This window comes from Diplotaxodon limnothrissa, linkage group LG16 (genome assembly GCF_057381915.1).
Source record: "Diplotaxodon limnothrissa isolate DT_005_m linkage group LG16, D_limnothrissa_male_GT1.1, whole genome shotgun sequence".
Taxonomy (NCBI): domain Eukaryota; kingdom Metazoa; phylum Chordata; class Actinopteri; order Cichliformes; family Cichlidae; genus Diplotaxodon; species Diplotaxodon limnothrissa.
In genome coordinates, this window is record NC_140611.1 from 32770215 (window position 1) to 32793496 (window position 23282).

At 41.5% G+C, this 23282-nt stretch overlaps 1 protein-coding gene across 1 annotated transcript in view; it reads left to right on the plus strand.

Moving 5' to 3' along the window:
- The window catches only part of dpp10 (dipeptidyl-peptidase 10 (non-functional)), a 310034-nt gene that overhangs the window by 183835 nt on the left and 102917 nt on the right, over positions 1 to 23282 (plus strand). The window lies entirely within an intron of this gene.

Here is a 23282-nt window from a genome sequence, read left to right on the forward strand (position 1 = left end):
TACGGATGCAGGGAAGTTCCGCAACGGATAAAAGGCACTGTTTACCAGCCTCGTTTGTAATTCTAACGAGACAGAGGAAGCAGCTTTTTTTAAAAGCACAGATAAAGCTGCTACAAAGCGTTACTGCCTGCCTGTTCCATGAAATGACAAAAACAGCATAAGCGAGTCATTAGTTGAACTATATAATGACTCAGGCCCGGTGCAGTCTACTGCTTCATGCTGCTGTACATATATTTATACAATACACACTCCTACTTGACATTAATGACATCTGGTTGAGTTCTAAGTGTACTCTGTATGAAGAAACAACAGCAGACCTACCATTATTAGCTCAAACATCAAAAGACATGAATGCTTTAAAAGTATCAACATCAGCTTTTCTCTAACAGCATGGTGGGAGTTTCTAAAAATAACGGAGTCTTCATTAATCCCATGCAAACGTACACCTATCTGGAATAACCCTGACATATTACAAAACAATAATATGATTAATTTCCCAGAATGGAGTTGTAAAGGAATTAAATACTTAGAACATATATTAGAGGGAACAGAATTTATTCCATTTGACAGACTAGTTGAACAATATGGGATCAACAAGACAAGGTTTTTAGAATATCAACAAATTAAATCCATAGTAAAAAAGAAATTTAACCTCAGTCAAGTTGAATTACAAACACCACTAAGTGCGGCACATTTTCTTACTCTTAAATCCCCCAAATTATTATCTAAAATATACAGAACACTTTCTAAATTAGATGAATCAATATCCCTTCCTACTGCAAAGTGGGAAGCAGATTTATCAGTCAACCTAGACCAAAACTTCTGGTCTCAGATTTGCTTAAAAACTTTTAAATTAATTAAAAATCCCAGTCTGCAATTAATACAATACAAAATACTTCATAGAGTGCACTATACAGGTCATCGGATGTTCAAGATGGGCTTTACATCTTCCAACAACTGCTCACACTGTCAAGGCAATACACCAGACAATTACATCCACGCTCTTTGGTTCTGTCCACCAGTGCAAAAGTTTTGGCGCGAGATATGTGAAGACTTATCAAAGTGTCTGAAATGTAACATTCCAACTTCCCCCTTAGTGTGTCTACTGGGCAGCTTAGATAATGTCACTTCAGAAAAGAATATAGCCCATATGATCTTCACTGCCCTATGCATAGCCAAGAAAACAGTCCTCATGAACTGGAAAAATAAAAATAATCTTAATTCTAACCAATATAGAAATTATCTATTAGATTACATTAGTCTTGACACAGCCTCTGCCACCACATTAGATCAATTGCTCTGGGCCCCTTTTATCAGCTCCATCACCTAGTGGGGGTGGGGGGTCATAGTTTGGTCCCGCCTTCACTGATGTGATTGGTGAGGGGGTAGGGACAGGCTTAGGGCGTCGGGGGGTTCCCCGGAGGCATCTTCCTTGGGGGGCTCAACCCGGGGTAGCGGTCACGTCCGGTTGGGGGCTCTGTTGGCTCTCAGGTGACTGTTTCCTCGCGGCTGCGTGCAGCGGGGCTAGGGGAGGGTCTGTGCTGACGGACGTGGGTTACTGACCTGGCAACCTGGCTGCCCCTGGGTGGGTCCGGGATGGGCGTGAGGTTCTGGGGGCGCTCCGTCTCTGGGCTGGGGCCCGGGCCGGGCCTCGGGGGCTTGGGTCCTGGTTGGTGTGTTGCCGGGGTTGTGGGCGGGTGGGTGCATGGGGGCCCGGCCCTGGAGCAGGGTGCCGCCGGTGCGTCGAGCCGCCTGGGGGGCTCTTCAACTGGTGGGGGGGATGGTCACATCTTGCAGGAGCTTTCTTCTCTTCAGGAACTCTCTGCAGGAGGGGGAGATACAGGAGAGGTGGAGGAAGATCTCAGCCTGGGCGTTTACCGTCTTATGTAGTCTGGAAGATGTGTGGATGGTGGGGTGGGTGCAGTTTTCTCTGTGGTGGGGTTGGGTGGACTGTCCAGGGCTCTGTGGAGCCGGAGGGCGCTACTGCACTGGGCCCCGGTCTGATGGGCCTGGGCCCCCCTTCCCTGGCGGGTCGCGAAGGGTGGGAGTGCCTACTGGGGTCAGCGGGGGAGCTGGCCCCAGGAAGGGGTTACCTGCCCCTCCCTTCCTTCCCTCCCCATCTCCAGCTGCCTCCCTCTTCCCGCTCCTCCACAACCACTCACACATGCAGGGCCTTGGAGTGGGGGTATGTCACCAGGGTGCAGAGGAGGCTACCCCCCCCCCCCTGTCCCCTTCTGGCTGCCTCTGCCTCAATTTTATCCCACAACTTAGACATTCACATTATTCACACTCTCATTACACATACATATAGGATCTTGGGGGTGGGCACAATCACGGAGTCCAAATTACCATCAGGGTGTATACCTCACCCCTGACGTCGTTGCCCACCTCTCAATTTTAAATACACTTAGTCATTGAGGGCTAGCAGGAGGGACTATGCGCTTACCTGCTGCTCCTTGGCAGGTAGCTCCATGCCCTCCTGGGTTTTAAATGCACCTTAGAACACATATGCATCAACACTACAATGAGCGGGTGGAGGGAGGTTTGGAGTCTTCTCCCACCCCCATTCTCTGCGGCCTGCTGGAGCGGGAGGGCTAGTAGGAGGAGTTGGCCGTCCGACTGCGGTCTGGGGTGTGGGGCCTCCCTGCTGCTGCGGAGTCGGGGTGGTCTGCCTCTCCCCACCGCAGGGAAAAGGGTAACACCACCTGGGTCTGGGTGCAATTCCCCCCTCCAGGGGCAAGGGTACCTAGACCCGGTTTGTAGAGTACGCTTGGGGAGTGTGATTGTGTGTACAGCGTCTCTTTATGTCTGTCTCCACGTTGGTTGAGTGTGGAGTGAGTGCATATGAGAGCATGAGGGTGGGAATGGATGTTTGTGTCTGTGTGTGCCCGTATGTCTGTGTCTATATGTCAGGTTGGGTATCAGACGCCACCTCTCTGGGGACACCTCAGGCCCTCCAAGGTTTGGAGGCCTATCTCCACCCACCACCACTTCCCCTGCCGGTGGCGGACTCCCTCAGGTGTCGGTGTGTTGGTGGTTCTTTGTATCTGGGGGTGGGCGTCCGGGTACACACCGGCTCACTCCTTGGCGGCCGCTTGTCGGGGCCTGGGGCCTGGGGCTCGCTCGGGCCCCTTTGGAGGTGGGGTGCCCCCGGCCTCGGTCACTCAGGCGCAGCTGGGGGCCGGCGGAGCTCACGGGCGCGTCACTGCAACTCCCCCTGACTTCTGCTCCGCGGCTGCTGGGCGAGCCCTCATCTGGGACTCTCCTCAGCTCTTACTGGAACAGTGGCGCGGCTGCCCCTCTGTTGGTCTTCCATGGTCTCTTGTATTCTGGGGGCCTCTGGATGTCTGGAGTTTTGATCTCCTCCATACCCACTTCACACCCTGGAGGACGGGGCTGTGGCCCCCCCACACTCCCTAGCAGATCATTACATGGAGAAACCTTTGGAATGCAAGCATGCTGATCCACACAGGTATGCACACATGGGTATTCACAGACGCGGACTAAAGCTTTCTTGGCTGCTGCCTCAAAGCACACTGTGCGCTGTCTATCTTGCGTGCTGCACAATATCGTTTATTATTTAGTAAATATTGATATCTATGACTAGCTAGTTTATTGTGATGGTGCTTTGTTTTCTCTATTATTATGTTGCTCTTTGTTGTTTGCTGTCTCCTCTGTTTGTTTTTTTTTGTTTGTTTTTTTTTTTTTCTCCATACAGGTGACCCAGGAGTTCTTTTTTTTTTTTTTCTCTCTCTTCCCCCCCCTTCTCACCGTCTCTTCTCCCCTTTGGTTTTCTTTCTTTCTCTCCCCCTCTTTCTCTCATTCATTCCCCCTGTCCTATTTATTAAAAAAAAAAAAAAAAAAAAAAATGACAAAGGATGAACTGAAGCTCTGCCATCACGTAATGTCGCATACTGCTGTTTCTGATGTCATTTAAGAAAAAAAAAAAAGAAAAAAAAGAAAAAAAGAAACAACAGCAGTGCTTTTGTTTAGCAGCATAGGGATGACATCTCTCTGTCGTCTCTCCTGCTTTGTAATTGAGGCTCCCTTTAACAGCCGGCAGACAGTTCACTTCTAAACAAGGCTGGCATGTTTCACCTCAGCCTTACCTTGCATCTCGTTATGCAAATTTAGATGTAGGGATTTATTTTCCCTCTCCTTATTTACATTGTATTGATTTGTTATTTGCCAGAAGGGGATCATATGTTAAGCCTGGAAGCCCTTGGCTGGAAATAAACCACATCAACTGAAGTGCAAGTGAATCTGATTATGGTTTGCTTAGAGGGAGGGAGAAGATAACGATACCTCCGAGGGAAAGGATGGACAGGATTGCGGCGTTCCCGCATTGCTCTCCGCCAGTCTCCTTTCCTTCCTGCGGATTAGTGTGTTTGTTTTGGCTTTCCTCTTCGCTGCCCATTGACTCAGTCTGCGCCTGAGGGCAAGGGAAAAAGGCAAGGCCTTTCTGTCCATCAATATTTCATTCCTGGGTGACATTTTTCCACTATCTTTGCAACGCCATCTCATTCCCTGAGCTGACCTCGGGCTAGACAGAGAAAGCACCAGTGTTGTGAGATGAGGCAGTCAGAAAAGTCAGCTTTATAGGGTGGTTTGTGGATGGATGGGGCAAAATAGACCCCAGACAAATGGGAGAAGATAACAGACAGACGGGCGAGAGGAAAGATTGATCACTAGGATTTGGAGCAAAAATGAGATTTTTTTTTCTCCCTAACCCAAAAGCTTTAGTGGGTTTGCCTGAAAAGTCTTCAGTCTCTGTCTGTATTAGAGATAAATAGGTGCATCCAGTGTTTGGACAGTTACTTTTAAACCATTTTTTACTACCGATTACAGACAACATGCTTTTAAAGATCATTTTTAATGTACTTCATTACTAAATGAGCATTATGAGTAATGTTTTGGATTGCATCTACATTACCATTAAAATCTAGAATCTAGTATTCAGCAAATTACACAATAAATGTAAAAAAAAAAATGGTGTTTATGATGCTGTGTGTTTCTATTCAGGCTCCTTTTCATGTAGTTCACTGGCGCACTGCAATTTTCACTGTTTGCTTTGTAAAATCCTGGGCGACAAAGAAACATTTGACATTATTTCTGTGTTTTTAGTCTTCAAACTTCATTTCTTTATCACAGAGAGCCTGTTATGATCATTTCCAACTCCATATTTTCATTCTTTGACTTTATTAGCATTGCTTCAGTTTCAAAGGTCGAAATTTAGTTCATCCATTCTTGAGTTCTGAAACAGGCTGTTTGAGCCTCTTCAACTTTTTTCTGATTGGCTGAATATCCCAAATCGAATATTTCCACAGTAGGTGGGTAGGCCTTCTGTGCCTGAGGTGACCACATTAGGAATGTTTCATCCAATGACATCCTACAAACTGAGGGAAATAAAATATGTCCGAAAGCATAAAAGTTTAATTGAGAGGCCTTACTGTCATTATTTAAAAATCTTAACATGTTTAATATGAACTGCCACCACTGGCACACATTAGTAGCAGGTTTGTTATGGTGATTGCTGTGCATTGAAGTTGCCAGTATGGATAACTTTGTTTTTTACAAATCTGACCACAGTTTCCATTTGGCTCACAGCGCCCGCTACATCACATCCCTTATTCTTTCCATGTCATAGACACAGATTCACTCCTTTTGAACACATCATATGGTGTAATTCCAAAGACATACAGTGTGTTTGGTATGATATCTGAACTAGCTTACAATCTGAGGATTCTGTGGAGAAAGAAAATAAGATCTCTGATGTGCTATTAACTAGTAAGATTAAGCAAATATGAAATATGTATTTTTAAACATTCTTTATATATGTCAGTGAACCAGATGTTTTATTTTATTGGGCTGGAGTCAGAACATGAAACATTTTTTTCACTCAGCCACACAATAAAACTTGCATTTGAATGATTCACTATTTAGTATTACACAAAAATGAAGCATGCTACTGATCCAATGAAGCTCCAATGTGACTATGTGTTACCAAAAATAATTTTTTGTTAATAAAATTCTTATTTATGCTTACACTTCTTGTGTCAAGGCACATAAAACATAATTGACACATATGTTAACATGTCTGGATCCGTCGGCATGACCAGCTGGTTTCAGAGCTCCACAGGAAGAGAACTGATTTAATCAGTGGCACTATGCAAATAGACCAACTGTTGCAAAAGAAAGGTTCATTTTCCCAGCTCTAGCTTCCATGGTCATTACACAATGTCAGAAAAAGTGGTCAATATTTGGTAAAATGTCAGCCCAGCATAATCATGAAGAGCACGTTTGGTTTTTTTTTTGGAGCCAGTGAAACATTAAGGTAAAAGAAATGGAGGCAAAATGCCTGCTTCAAAATATATGAGGTCCGTGTTGCTTAGGTTGTTTGTAAGAAGTTTGAGTGAGTAATGTATAAAGTATGTGTTAGCCTTTTCTGTTGGTCCGAACCAAATAAGCAAAACAACGACTGTGAAATTGGCAATACGAGTTAAATATGTGAGTGTACGGGCCCCTTAATTCATACTTCAGCTAACAAGTGGTGACATGAGGTTATGGATGGATGGGTTGCTACAGTCCGACATTACAACTTGATGATATGTGAAATGGAGTGCATCATTACAGATTAAATTTGCTGCTAAGCGCGCTGTGATTCATCAGGTACACCTCCACCTCTCTGGCAGTGAAGCAAGGTTTTCTCAGGATATTATTGCCTCAATTGCCTCACATTGTTGATGATGATGATCTTTGAAGACTTTGAAACATCTGTAAATCAATCATTGATAATACTACTTATAGATTGCTTATAAATAATCCAGTTATTAAGCTGGTGGATCTTTTAATATCATTTCAAATTGATGCTGTGGCTGATTTAGCCGATCAGACAGAACAATTAAACTCATAACAGGTGAACTGAGTAAAATTGTTGATTTTGTTAAAATAGCATGTTTTTTAGGAAAGTCCATAAGTCCAAGCCAGTGTCCTCCCCTAGCCAGATAAGTTCTCTACAATGCAGAATCTGTTCAGGAGAAACTCAAGGAACTTAAGTGAGAACCAGAGGAATTTAATCAGCCACCACACTCCCCAATCCGATTAAACGAGAACAAGCCGTGGCTGCCCAATCCTGCAACCGCTAGGATTCAAATGATCCACTGCCAGATTCATCGGAACACCCCTGGAGGTCCTGTGTGCATGCACTGATGGTTCAGAGCTATTTTGGCGGGACGAGGGGAACCTACACAACATTAGGCAGACGACTGGGATGTTGTGGCTGGTCGGGGTACATTATAGCAACACATTTGCAGAATGCCATTTGTCTTCTGTGTGGTCTGACATTTCTGCAGCTCTTCTCTGAAATGCATTGTTATTCTGATGTGTCGAGGGTTGTTATTGATGAGAACCTGTCTGAGGATTACAGGGAAACAGCTGGTTAACACTGGGCAGATATGGAAAAAAATGACACTGATACTCCTCTCCAGCTGTTGCTTGTGAAGACTTGCATATGTGTGAATAGTGGATGTATATTTGTTTTTCACACTGAGGCATGTTACTGAGAAAGTCACATTCAGCTGATGCCACATGTGTTTCAGTGAGCGTCATTTTCCATCAGTATTGTCGCAAACTCCACTTGCAGGCTGGGCGCCATCAGACTGTCACTGACAATCTGCTGAGAGGAGGGTATCATATTGTGTTTGCACTGGCCCAGCTTGGACAAAATAACACACCAGTTGGCTTATATAAGCTCGCAAAACCCAAAATATTTCAGCATAATAAGAGTGTGAAATGAAACAACACATTTTTGACTGCATTTTATTTGTATATGAAGCAACATATAATATGAACAAGATATGCAGTGGAAAAATACCCCTACTGATAATGGCAATTCAACTTATTTTTACGTAGTACAAGAAAATCATGAGGTTCAGAAACAAGTAAACTATTGACTGAAGAACAAGTTAAATACACAGAGAAAAAAAAAAAATATATATATATATATATATATGTGTGTGTGTGTGTGTGTGTGTGTGTGTGTGTGTGTGTGTGTGTGTATATATATATATATATATATATATATATATATATATATATATATATATATATATATCTTGCACATTTTCAAAGGGATTCAATTTGGGCTTTGTGCAGGCCAGTCAGTAACACACTTTGGTCTTCTGAAGGTAGTTCTTCACCAGGAATGATGTATAAGACTCAGTAGGACCCAGAACTAGTTTTTCTTTTCCTGATATGAACTGGCGTTAGAAATGGCACATCCTTTTTAGCTCACATTAAGGTCTTCACTATCAATATGTTTGTGTGTCCCACCTAAATATATGAATTTATTTCTACTAGCATCAGCAGATTTCCATATACACAATGACTCGGTTCATTACTCTTAGTAGAAGAGTGTAAACATTTGCAAAACACTGTTTATGTAATACTGCAAAAAACACTCCCATAGTCATATTCATGAACTCTGAAAGCAGACTGATTGAGCAACATGTACCTTCCTTGAGGATGAGTCACAAACAAAAACATTACTAGTGCAGAAAGTCCCCCACAATACTCAGTAGGAAAACATTTCACTTGGCATCATGAGGAAAAGAGAAGCCAGAGCTTGAGGAAACAATTGCTGAACAATGTGTTCAACCAAATTAGTTTACTCACACAAAGTTCAGGTGGAAAAAAACCCCAAAACAAATCAGCATTTATTTTGAGGGATTTGGATTTTTAAATGAGTGTCAGAAAATCCTCCGAATTAGAAATGTGCCTTTGATATAATTATATATACCCTCTTTGTTTGTCCCGCTACTTAGACATATAGATTGCACTTTATACATCTAAGTCTATCAGCATCTTTTTACATTTGAAAATTTGCACACTGTGCTTGCAGTATGCAGCTGTGCATTTACCATCCAGCCCGCCCACGAAATCCAATGTTCACCTCAGTAAATGTCCAGCTCTGTGGTAATCCCTGTAAATCCATTATTGAGCCATTAACTGTCAATACTGTTCACCTCAAAACAAATTACCACTTGACTTCACCTGTTTACTAGTGAGCTGCATCACCTGTCAGCTCTGTTCATTCACTGCAGTCAAATTCGCACTTTTTATTTTATTACCTTACAGGCAGGCTTGTGGCTGACAGATTAATAAATCCCCTCTGGACTGTTTGGGTGCAGGATTTTACTGGATGGCTCCAAGAAATTTGTTATTATGTGAAAATGAAACTGGGTGCTGAAGTGCATCAGTGTGAAAGATTTTTATTTGTGTATTATGTGGGATCATACCATCTCAGTTGCAAATATAGTGCATACTATAAGTTAATAGTAACAGTGAAACTGTGTATACCTGTGTTATTATCAAGCTAAGCTGTTGCCTTTCCAGGAGAAGCCTCGCAGCAGTATGTTTTTATTGTTTTACTTTTATCTGCGACTGTATGTTATTAATATGTGAAATGCTGGTAGCTACACTAAATAGACAATAACACTTGGAGTTGCAAATGCAATAAAAACAGGTGACGTTTGCTGAAGGAGCGTCACCTGACATCTTAGGTCGAGTGTGCATCCTTGATGATGAATAAATGATTTCCTGCTCTGGCCTTATTATTGATGCTGGGTTCAACTAATGGAAAGTCCCAGTTTTTATTCAGCATGTCTTTAGCTTTATTCGTACAAGATCGCGGCTCATACTCGACATCATCATGAGAATATATTTAACATTTATATGAGTCTAACATCAATTCTGTAACCCCTGTGACAGTAAATATCTTCAGGAAACCCTGTCCCAGGGAAATTGTTGGTGCATGCGTACAAGAAGCGATTCAATCATTTTGCATTGCTTTTAAGTTGAGTGCTGGTCATATACTCCATTCTCTGGTTACTTAGGCAAACCTCTAATATGTTTAGTAACAAGTCATATGTCAACTGCTTCTGCTCTGATTAGTCACTTCATTCGCTCACCATGAAGGTGAGAAAGGTTATTTTGTACTCTGTCCACATTACAGCATCTGTAATTGTTTCGCCCTTGGTCGCTTGAAGTCATCATCTGCTTCTATGGACTCTAGTCACCATCTCACTGTGAATCTTTGAAGCTTCTGGGATGAAGAGCTTCGTGCTCCCTTATCCTTAAACCAAAATGCTCACAGTATTAAAAGCTTAACCATTCTTTAGAATCAGTGGTTCTCAAATTGTCGTGTTATGCAATTAAACTAGGTAAAAAATATCACTTTTGTGGGGGAAAAGCAAACAAAGGATGGCTGACACTGTTGCACTCATCTTTATTTCATTTAAAATTCTGCTTTTTTATTGTTAATGACAAAAATGAAAGATAAAAATGATGGGAGTGAATTTTTTTTGGCTTCTGAAGTAGGGCATGCCAGAAAAAAGTTGACAACTATTGTTGTATAGAAGCAATTTAAAAGCCTTTTAAAAACAATGCAGTGTTGGGGAAGAATACTGAGAGAAGATAAAGCTGCGTTTTTTGACACAAATCACACACACAAAGGTATCTCTGCTTCCTGTCAGACTTTTTGCATTCAGCCCCAACAACTTCTACTAATGAGCTGACACATGGGGCGTACAGCAATCCTGCTGTAGACGTAGTTGTAATTTTTATTTACAATTCATAACGTCTTCTCATCTACTTCATACAAAGTAGTTTTTGCAGTGATCATATTAATGAACCTTCAATGGCTTTGATGTGAGTCATTGGGAGTAGAAGGTCTGCAGTGGAAAAAAATATGCAGTTTTTGGATGTGAGAGGAATACCGAGCTTCAGTTTGACTTATTTTGCTGTCAGTCTCAATCCTCTATACTGGCAGCAAAACACAGGCAGAGCTGACCGACCACAGTTCTTTTGGTCTCAGCGTGCTACCTCTGTGGCTGTGACAGGCTGTTACATTTTAAAGCCTCTCCCCACTCAAAAAGACTTTTCTACCTTTCTGTTAGTTTTCTTTCACAGTCCACAAACATCCTAAACTATATGCATTAGCCAAGTCAACTTTCCTTTAGAGAAAGCTTATAGTAGAGCTCGATCGATTGAACCCCCGAACCATCCCTTACTTATGCTGCTTTAGGCTCAGGCTGTTGGGAAACCTCCACCTGCCAACTGGTCACAGCAGATGGCAACTGCTCACTGAGCTTAGTTCTGCTGGAGGTCTTTTCAGTACATCATTGGGGTCCTCGCTCTGATATTGTGAGATGATTAACCTTAGAATATAAAACCCCTAGAGACACCTGTAGCTGTGAACCACGCTTTAAAAGACAATTAAATCAAATTTTAACTTAAATTTAAATTCAATTATTGGTCATCTGTCCAGGGCACCTCTGTTAACCTACCCAGGATAAACTCATAGTTGTGGTGGGATTTATGTTATGGTTGATACTAGGAACCTGTTTCCTCGTTGAGACGTGTCCTTCGATATTTACACACCCATCATAGCAGCATAGATATCATTTTAAGAAACTTAAACCTAAACCTGAGGTCATTTGAAGTCAGATCAAGTACAAATTAATAAACACATCTGAATAGCATATTTAAGGAGGCTTATGTCAGCTACAGCACAGAGGGCACTGAGTAAATACTTCCTTTTGTTGCTCCCATTAAGGTGAAGGTTATCTCTGGAAGGAAAAAGTCTCCATGGAGAAACTCCACACTGGTGAAAAATGAAAAAAGAGAGTGTAGGAAAGCTGAGCGCAGATGGAGAAAAACAAACCTCCAGGTTCATTATGACATTTATAAAAAGAAACTTCACAATTATAATTTACAACTGAGGAATGCAAGGAGGTCCTACTTCTCTGACATCATCACTAAAAACAGCCATAATGCTCGGGTCTTATTTTCTACAGTTGACAGGCTAACAAACCCCCCTGTGTCAGTGGCAGCTGAACTTCATTCGACCATGGCCAGCAATGACTTTGCCAAATTCTTCACTGAAAAAATCCAAAAAATTAGACAAGCAATTGGTACATCAACAGCAGATCCAGGATATGTACTGTGTCCACCAAAAAACTGTTTAAACACCATGAAACAGTTTCAACCTATTAACAGCAAAGACCTGGAGGACATCTTAGGTCAACTGAACTCCTCCTCCTGCTGTTTAGATGTCCTGCCAACAAGTTTTTTCAAAAAGGTCTCAAAGACTTTAGAGTCAGACCTGTTGCAGATCGTCAACTTTTCTTTATTATCAGGTGTGTTTCCAGAATCACTAAAAACTGCTGTAATCAAACCTATACTGAAAAAGGACAATCTTGACAAGACACAAATGAACAACTACAGGCCGGTCTCAAATCTCCCGTTTTTAAGTAAGATCATTGAAAAAGCAGTTTCTCAACAGCTCAGTTACTTCTTAAAACAGAATAATTGCTACAATGCCTTCCAGTCAGGTTTTAGACAGAACCATAGCACTGAAACCGCTCTGACCAAAGTGTTTAATGACATATGTCTGAATACAGACAGTGGAAAAATGTCAGTCCTAGTTTTACTGGATCTCAGTGCAGCATTTGATACAGTTGACCACAACATATTACTCAAACGACTGGAGAACTGGACAGGTCTTTCAGGAACTGTACTAAACTGGTTCAAAACATACGTAGAAAACAGGAAATACTTTGTATCAATAGGTAACTTCACATCTGAGCAGACAAGTATCACATGTGGAGTTCCCCAAGGTTCCATCTTGGGACCCCTTCTGTTTAACATCTACATGCTCCCACTGGCACAGATTATAAACAACAACAAAATAAACTATCACAGCTATGCAGATGACACACAAATATATATCACAATGTCACCAGGAGACCGAGGCCCTGTACAGGCTCTTGGTAAATGCATTGAGGAAATCAATGACTGGTTGTACCACAATTTTCTCCAGCTAAACAAAAACAAAACTGAGGTAATAGTCTTTGGCGCCAAAGAAAAACGATTACAGGTCACCAGAGAACTTCAATCTATACATCTAAAAACCACAAACCAGGCGAGAAATTTGGGTGTAGTGATGGATGCAGACCTAAACTTACAAAAACACATTAAGACAATAACAAAGTCAGCTTACTATCACCTCAAGAATATATCAAGGATAAAAGATCTGATGTCTCAACAGGACCTGGAAAAACTAGTCCATGCATTCATCTTTAGTAGGCTTGATTACTGTAACAGCATCTTTACAGGTCTACCTAAAAAATCAGTCAGACAACTACAGCTCATTCAGAACTCTGCTGCTCGAGTCCTCACTAAGACCAAAAAAGTGGACCACATCAGTCCAGCTCTGAGGTCCTTACACTGGCTGCCTGTCCGTCAGAGGATAGACTTTAAAGTTCTGATGCTGGCCTATAAAGCTCTGAATGGTTTAGGACCAAAATACATCAATGACCTCCTGACCCAGTATGAACCATCCAGATCCCTCAGGTCATCTGGATCCGGTCTTTTATCAGTTCCCAGAGTCAGAACCAGACACGGAGAAGCTGCATTCAGCTTTTATGCTCCTTATATCTGGAACAAACTCCCAGAAAGCCTCAGATCAGCTGAAACACTCAGTTTATTTAAATCCAGGTTGAAGACTCACCTGTTCTCAGCTGCATTTGAATAAAGCACCAAATCCACACTTTAAGCTTAAATTTCAAAACTTACATTTAACTACTGATTTTATCCACTGTTCTGATTTTATCTGTTTTGATTTTATATACGTTTGTTTGTTTGTTTGTTTGTTTGTTTGTTTGTTTGTTTGTTTGTTTGTTTGTTTGTTAATTAGTTAGTTAGTTTATTTGCTTGTTTTAATCAATTTTAAATCATGCTTTTTATTTGTTCTTGTTTCTAATGTCTCTGTAAAGCACTTTGAATCACCTTGTTGTTGAATTATGCTATACAAATAAACTTGCCATGCCTTGCCTTGCCTTGCCTCTTGAACTTAAGTGTTGAGGCTGGTGCACTAGGATTTTGCAGAAATACAGAACTTAACGTGAAGATGATCTTTGGCACCAGTGTGTCTCCCTCGTCCTCTCTCAGTTGACACATTTCATTACTTATGCTGTGGGGCACTATTTGGAGAATTTTTTTTTTTTTTTAATTCTGCACCTTTTAATTCTAAATCAAGAATCTGGCATGCATTGCAAAGTTGTTGGCTTGATTGCTGATGACTGGGCTGTGACCCAAGCTGCAGTTTTGTGGGGTGTGGTTTCAATGGTACATTTAACGTTTTATGCCTCTAGGTGGATTTCATGGCTGTGTGGTCTTAAGATAGAATATAATATCTTAAAAGGTGTAAACCATCCAGATATCACATGTCAGTACCAGATCACGCTCTGCTTTGAAACTGATCTTTGTGTGCCGGCAGACTTCATTGCTGGATGCCTAATCACTCCACTGTTTAGTTCAGTAAGTCTTTTAGCATTGAGCCAACAACCCACCTTGATTTTCTTTCATTTTTATGATTAGCCACATAATTACGCCAATTAATTTCTATTCCCCTGCCACTCAACTTGGAGGAAAAGGAAGAAAAGGATCAGTTTTTCAGCTGCCATAACCTGCAAAGAGGCTTGCAACATATGCATCATAAGCAGGGAAACAGGGTCTTGGAAATAGGGAAATGCATTCTTTTTAGCCCAGTTTTCCACTTGCTTGCTTTTGCGGGATCATTTTCAGGGGTTAATTAGGAACTGCATGCTCTGGTACCTCCCATTAATTAACATTAGAGGCTCCCCAGGCTGTGCTGTTAACTGCTGCTAAAGCGTCAGTGAAGGGAATACGGTGCATGGTTGTGTGCATTTGTCTCCTCGTATATGCCAGTGCATATAGCACACGTTTCACAGTGGGAAGGTTGTTAATGGCTGCATGCTAACGTGCGGCAGCTCTTCAGGTTCCAGACAGCTCAGATGCATGGACATTTTAAATCTTTCTGTTCATTTTTTCCGCAGATAAGAAATTGTGATTTGAAATGTCTCCACGTTTATGTGAACCCCAGTGCCACCCAGCACTAACACAGAGTCCTCCTAAGCCTCATGTATCTCACATTCTTCTCCATCTTCCATTAAGCTCCTGTAAGCCCATCCTATTTTTGCCGCTCCTGACATGCCCATTATCACTGCTCTGAGCAGCGAGAGACACTGATTAAAAGGGAGAGATTGAATTCTCCACTGTTCTCCCTTTGCCCTTCCTCGCTGTGTGCGATTTTCAACAGAGACAGTGCTGAAGTCAGACCATGGCCATTAGTGCATCAGGCGTTGGTGATTCACTGCTGAGACAAACTTCTAACAAAAAAAAACATTTTCTTTTGTGTAGGCTGAATTAAGGATGCTCCGTTTTTTACATATTCCGCCCCTCCACAGCTGTCACCAAAAATAGTAAAACACACTTTGTGGCCCAGGTCTGTTAAGATGTTGTCATGTATTAGCATATGATGTTTAGGGTGGAGGGAAAAAAGGGAGGCAGAGAGCATAAAACACAGAAGCAATAAAGTGGAGAAACAATATCGCTGTCACACTTTGTGGAAAGAGCTTTGCTTGTCCATCAGCCCGAGACACAGAGAGGAAGGAGGTGTATTACAGCTGAAAAAAAAATCCCATGGATTGATTTCCCACTAACAGAAAATAAAATCATCAGTGTCTGTCCATGACACAAAACTTAACATTGGGAGGGAATGCTCACTCACCTTTCACTGGCATTGAAAGCATGTGTTTTTACATCAAATAGTACAGCAAAGTGTAAATCGGATCAAAAAGAGTGCTATTTATGAGTTAAAGTATGATTTGCAGGAGTCAGTTGGACATTGATTGAGAACAATTTTTCACACGTTTTCCATATGCAGAGAGGCACCCCACATATCAGAGTGATGCTGAAAAATCAGTGTAAATGCATTTGTTACTTATAGACCGAACTATTGCAATTTATTATTATCGGGCTCTTCTAAAGGCTCCTTGAAAACACTTCAGTTGTTTTCTTATTTCTCCCATATTACTGTTCCTTCATCGGCTCCCTGTTAAATCCAGGACTGAATTTAAAATAATTTAAAATACACGATTTTTTTTATATATATTTAAGTAAATGTCTTGTGTGAACTCTCTCCTTCTCACCTACTTTGAGCCAGTTCGTGACAACCTATTATCACAACAAAGCAGTTCTCTCTGCAGGTTTACTTGTGATTTCTGAATTTTCTAAAAGTAGAATGGGGCTCAGAGCCTTCAGCTGTCGGGGTCCTCTCTTGTGGATCCAGCTCCTAGTTTAGATTTTGAGAGACAGACACCCATTCTACTTTTAGGACTAGGCTTCAAACTTCCTGTTTCTTGTTTGTCTTTGTTTTTTGATCATCTTTGATCCCTTCCTTTCTCTTCATCCTTCAAACATCAGAAAACTATATTTATAACTGTCCTCAAACCAAAAACCCAACCCACAACATCCCACTTAATGTAAACTTAACTAAAATGGCATCACAGCAAGGAATTAAAGGCTGAACTACCAAAGTGAGTATACAGGGAGAGCAGAATTATTAGGCAAATGAGTATTTTGTCCACAACATCCTCTTCATGCATGTTGTCTTACTCCAAGCTGTATAGGCTCGAAAGCCTACTACCAATTAAGCATATTAGGTGATGTGCATCTCTGTAATGAGAAGGGGTGTGGTCTAATGACATCAACACCCTATATCAGGTGTGCATAATTATTAGGCAACTTCCTTTCCTTTGGCAAAATGGGTCAAAAGAAGGACTTGACAGACTCAGAAAAGTCAAAAATAGTGAGATATCTTGCAGAGGGATGCAGCAGTCTCAAAATTGCAAAGCTTCTGAAGCGTGATCATCGAACAATCAAGCGTTTCATTCAAAATAGTCAACAGGGTTGCAAGAAGCGTGTGGAAAAACCAAGGCGCAAAATAACTGCCCATGAACTGAGAAAAGTCAAGCGTGCAGCTGCCAAGATGCCACTTGCCACCAGTTTGGCCATATTTCAGAGCTGCAACATCACTGGAGTGCCCAAAAGCACAAGGTGTGCAATACTCAGAGACATGGCCAAGGTAAGAAAGGCTGAAAGATGACCACCACTGAACAAGACACACAAGCTGAAACGTCAAGACTGGGCCAAGAAATATCTCAAGACTGATTTTTCTAAGGTTTTATGGACTGAGGAAATGAGAGTGAGTCTTGATGGGCCAGATGGATGGGCCCGTGGCTGGATTGGTAAAGGGCAGAGAGCTCCAGTCCCACTCAGACGCCAGCAAGGTGGAGTACTGGTTTGGGCTGGTATCATCAAAGATGAGCTTGTGGGGCCTTTTCGGGTTGAGGATGGAGTCAAGCTCAACTCCCAGTCCTACTGCCAGTTTCTGGAAGACACCTTCTTCAAGCAGTGGTACAGGAAGAAGTCTGCATCCTTCAAGAAAAACATGATTTTCATGCAGGACAATGCTCCATCACACGCGTCCAAGTACTCCACAGTGTGGCTGGCAAGAAAGGGTATAAAAGAAGAAAAACTAATGACATGGCCACCTTGTTCACCTGATCTGAACCCCATTGAGAACCTGTGGTCCATCATCAAATGTGAGATTTACAAGGAGGGAAAACGGTACACCTCTCTGAACAGTGTCTGGGAGGCTGTGGTTGCTGCTGCACGCAATGTTGATGGTGAACAGATCAAAACACTGACAGAATCCATGGATGGCAGGCTTTTGAGTGTCCTTGCAAAGAAAGGTGGCTATATTGGTGGCTGATTTGTTTTTGTTTTGTTTTTGACTGTCAGAAATGTATATTTGTGAATGTGGAGATGTTATATTGGTTTCACTGGTAAAAATAAATAATTGAAATGGGTATATATTTGTTTTTTGTTAAGTTGCCTAATAATTATGCACAGTAATAGTCACCTGCACACACAGATATCCCCCTAAAATAGCTAAAACTAAAAACAAACTAAAAACTACTTCCACAAACATTCAGCTTTGATATTAATGAGTTTTTTGGGTTCATTGAGAACATGGTTGTTGTTCAATAATAAAATTATTCCTCAAAAATACAACTTGCCTAATAATTCTGCACTCCCTGTAAAATCTAAATGTCAAAAAGTGATGAGATCACTCAAAAATGGGAGAGACTGATGAATATGTGCTGCCATGTTTTAGTGTGGGCTGTTATCTAGTAACAGAAGAAGAAAGTTTTGTTATTCGGGAAGGGGAGAAAAACTGGTTGGCTTTATTATATTAAACTCCATCAAATGAAAGGAAAATATTGATAAGTAACTGAAACCTCCCAGCAAGCTGATACTTCCCATCTTCCCTTCTTTTCAGTCACTACTTTACTGTATATGTTTTCATCCTCACCTGTGCGGCTCCTTCCACCTGCACAGGTGCGCATAGGGTTATAGATAACACAAAATATAAACCAAGAAGGCATCACCTGGCTTCTGCTGACATTCACCTTAGATATTTAAGAGACACCTTTGGCTTCAGAAACCCTACTTCTATTTTACCCTACCACTCCTCATTGTTAAGGACGTAATCATGCAGACATGTCCTCACTAACTCTGATTAACAGGTAACGTCCAGGCCACACAGACAGGATTAAAAAAATAAACCACAAAGAAATCCCCAAAACATAATGCAATAACAGCAGTTTCATATGAATTCAAAATAACTTATAGTTTAGGGCTCTTCTCAGATTTTACTCAGAACAGCTGAGTCCTGATGTATTGATGAAGATTTTTGTAAATGCTGGTAATTTCTGCTCCCTGATGAATATTGTTGTGCCACGATAATAAGGGGAAATTCTCTCTAAATTGTTAAAGGCCATTCAGTTGGGTTCTAATGAGGCAAGGGTATTGATTGGCTTTCACCTGGCTGTGGAGGGAAGACAGTGATATATTGGGGAAGGTGAAGAGCTGGCAGGTCTCAACAGCAGGCCTCCAGTGAGTTAAAAGCACCAGTCTTAACCCATTCACTGTGAGAGTACTCAGCTTGCTTAATGAGAAGAGCAGCAGAAACGTTTCAAAGGCTGTCTCCAACTACTTCGTCTCTCTTATTTATTAAAATTACCCACATTTCAAAATCATAAGTGTCTGTTTGAGGATAAATGGAAAAAATGTCAGGTATTTCCTTCTTACCTGCCTGTAAAACCGCTTTGAGTCCAGGTTTGTGAACTTTAAGGTCAACATTTTAGACCTGGGCCCTATTTCAGGAAGCCGGTTTAGAAAACTCAGAGTGAAAAACGATACTCAGGGTTGAGTAACCCCGAACTGTCCAACTCGGAATATTCGGTTTCAGAAAGGCTGATAACAATTAGTTCAATCAACGCGGAGTTGCTTTAACCCCAAGTGAAGCGCGCGGACGAGGATACATAAAGCCCTGATAAGCGGAGCACAGATTACGCGAGTCACCATGGAGACGGAGGGAAAGAAGGCGCGGTCAATGTATTTCACAGCGCTTGAGGCCGAAATTCTGATGGCAGCATATGCCGATAACATGCAAATTTTGCAGAAAAAAGTAACACAGCCACAGCTGCAAAAGAAAGGGAGCATGCATGGCAAAACATAGCCGACAGAGTCAATGCGTGAGTGTTAATATAAACATTGATCTAGGGATTTCCACCCATTTAACACGTTATTTTATCATATGTTATTTTATTTGTTATTTTATACATTTTATTTTGTGATGTGATGTGAGCGCAGGTGCAACCCAACAGGCCCCAAACGTGCCTGGCAGCAAGTAAAAATGAAATATAAAAATATAGTCCAAACAGGTAAGGTGTAATTGTATTATGAGCCATAGTGCTTGGTCTGTTTGTCCTATGTAAATCAATTGCAGTTAGAGGCTACATTAATTTCCCCTCTGTAAGCACTTATTGAAATTATCTGAGCACATTACAAGTACATATTTGCTTACTCTGTATGCTCAAATGTGGCCCGTTATAGCCAACAGAAAAAAAGCGGAGGCCCGAAAAACAGGTGGGGGTCCTCCACCACCACCACCACTCACAGAGGCTGAGCAGTTGGCCCTCAGCCAAAACAGTGGGCGCCCTGTGGCCGAAGGCATCTCTGCGGGGACATCCTCTGAGTCAATAACCCCGCAAGACACAAGTGCCTACATAGGGGGTAAATTCAAAATAATACATGATGTGCATACATCCTTTCTTCACAGTCACCTTTGCATTGCTACTCATTCATTTGATAAACTCTTTACCATAATGGATTATTTTGTAGTGAAGTTATTTTCCTACTGATTTTGCCTTCCCTCAGTCTTGGTTGTCTTTGAGAGCATAATGACAATGAAGTGTAAGGTGCTTGGTATGTTTGTTAATTGCCATTTGGTCCCTTGTAAGTTATAAGTGACCTGTGTAAACCTCATATTCTATCAGTTGATGGTGATGGTGTACTGCATCTGGTGCAGCCTCCTGTTGAGCCAGACCAACATGCAGTTGTGAGTAATACTCCACAGATTATATGAGTTTACAGTAGAACAGCAATGTTGTTTATTTCTTTACTACAGGAAAATAATGAAGAAACATTGACAGCTGTTACAGAGGAGGAAGCAACAGAGACACTTTATGAGGTTTACATCTTTTAATACTTTGTGTACAGGAAATACAGGCGACCAATAAAGCCAGTTGAACAAAAAATCTGTTTATTCCTCTTTCAACATGTTGAGGTGATGGGTCAAAAGAAATGATTGTGACATATGGTGTCTCTGACTGCTCTTCCATCTTGTATGTCCGTGCGAGGGTCAGGATGTTCATGGTTTGGATCACTGCTGATGTTTGGTTCAGAAGGACAGTGTTCTCCTCTAATTGTGGCAATGTTGTGAAGAATCACACATGCCACAATAATGTCACATGCCCTTTCTGGGGTGACCCTGAGTCTTTGCAGGCACTGTAACCGGGCCTTAAGCATTCCGATAGTCATTTCAATTCTGGCTCTTGTCCTGCAATTAGCCAGATTATATCGCTGCTGTGGGCCCGGTTCAGGGTCAGAGTAAGGGGTAAGCAAATAGGGTAAACATGGATACCCCCTATCACCAAGCAAGTAGCCAGTGAACTCTCCTAAGACAGAAGGATACACTTCTGAAGCAATTGGTCTTTATATATTTTAAAGTATTCTCAACTCACCATGTCCAAATTTTGTGCTCAGTGTACATTCACGGAATATTTGTGAGTCATGGACAGAGCCTGGCCACTTGGCTTCCACATTTGTGATAATGTTGGCAGCATCACATATGATCTTCACAGTGCAGAGAACACAAATTAGCATCCATTACTATAATGAAATAATTTGTTAGTTTGAAATGCTACAGGGAACTATGTACCTGTACATTAATGCTGTGGAAAGACTTCCTGTTCACATAGTCTCCTTCATTTACTGAAGGAGCAATGATTGGAATGTGAGTGCCATCTGTACAGCCAATCACGCCTGGGAACCCTGGAAATAAATGTAAAATGTAAGTAGTAGTCCAAGTATCACCACATCATAAATTAAGTTTTGTTCATCCTGATACCTGCAATTTTGTGGCATCCCTCTTTGATGAATCTTGTGGGTCTATGACCGGGGAACACCACAAACCAGTACAGGAGACGTTTCAGTGCAACTGTAACATTCCTGACTGCCCGACAGACGGTAGCCTTGGAAACGTGCTCAGCGTCACCAATATTATACAGAAAGCTCCCGTTTGCAAAAAACCGAAGTGCAATATAAATAATATGTACAGAACTGAGAGGATGTCCACGATGTGTCACATGCGTAATATATGGCCTGAGGATGTTATCCAAATAACTTAGAGATTGTGCTGAGAAACGGTAACGTTCGCACAGACAATCATCAGGAAATGATAAAATGTCCAAACGCGCTCTAATCACTCTCTCCCGGCGGAGAGCTCTGCGGAGAATTTGGGCTTCACGATCTACTGGCTCTTCAAGGAAGGGACACGCCATGTCCGACACTTCCTACTGTCAGGTTTCCGACAAAGGGGCGGAGACAGTCAGGGTTAGTTGTAGTAAACCTGCTAGGGGGCAGGTTAGCTTCACGGAGTGTGTCGTCATAGTGACTCACTGAGGCTTCATCTGAACTCGCTTTGTGAAACCGAAAACCCAGAGTTTTCGTTAACTCAGGGTATACTTACTCAGTTTTTCCACTAAACCGGCTTCCTGAAACAGGGCCCTGTTGAATGCTCCTCACAGCATTTTATCTGAGGCTAGAGGAAAGTATGGACTGATTTTGTTTTCATTATAATAATAAAAGTAGTAGTAGTAGTAATGATAATAATCGATTCTAAACTGCATAGAAGGTAGTGAAGGGAAGGGGAGAGGATAGGGTTGATATAAGCTGTTTCCATGGGCTCTGTTCATAGGCTACTGTACCCATGTCTGACTTTGAGCATCAGTTGTTGACTCCCATCCTTTAATTCCAGAGGACAGTCAAAGTAGGAGTCAACAGAAAGTGGTCACTATCACAATGACAGCAACTCTTTAGACTTTACAGTTTACACTTGAATGTGTATCAGGCTGTATATTTCAGTCACTCAGCTTGAATTTGTGTAACTCTGCCGTTTATTTCTTCCTGCCCATGTTGCACACTCTTGAGGAAGCGCCATGATAAATGCAGTTTTTGAGCTGTCACCTGTGGTAGAAAGGACAATACCTAAAATGCTAGATTCTGATAGTGCATCTGGTTTATGTCCACAAGTTCAGACACATGAAAAGCTTTTTTAAAGCATTTTTGACAGCATTTTTAAATTGTTATGACAAATACAATATTATCGAACTCCTTAGCATTCTTGGTTATTATTAGTAAGTACAAGTGTGATCAAATAATAATAAACTGTATATCTTATTCAGTCAGAATTCAATGAGCTCTGCCTGGGAAGAATGCTGGTCTGTAAATATGACAATGCTTTCTGAACCTTAAATTTCTCCAAGTCATTCTGCTCGATCTTTTCCTCTAACTGATTTAACACAGCACCATATATTTTGCACTGGATTTGACATTTAACATTGACATTTTTAATCCCTTTAAATTTAAGCTAGTGCCAGAATTCACCTAATTAGTCCCAGAGTTAATGAAGGTTCATTGTAGTGGGGAAAACTGGCATTTACATATCCAGCCTTGATTTGAAAGCATTTCTTTGGGAAACACCTTCAAACATCTAAAACTCCAGAAAATGGCCACTTTGTTATTACGACCAAGCTGTTATTATGATCTATTGTTCTGTTCAAAATTTAATCTAATGGCATGTAGAATAAGTCCACATATGAAAATTGGCTCACTGGAAACTTAGAAAAAAGAGCATTGTAAAGTTTATATCAACCTAATAAGGTTCT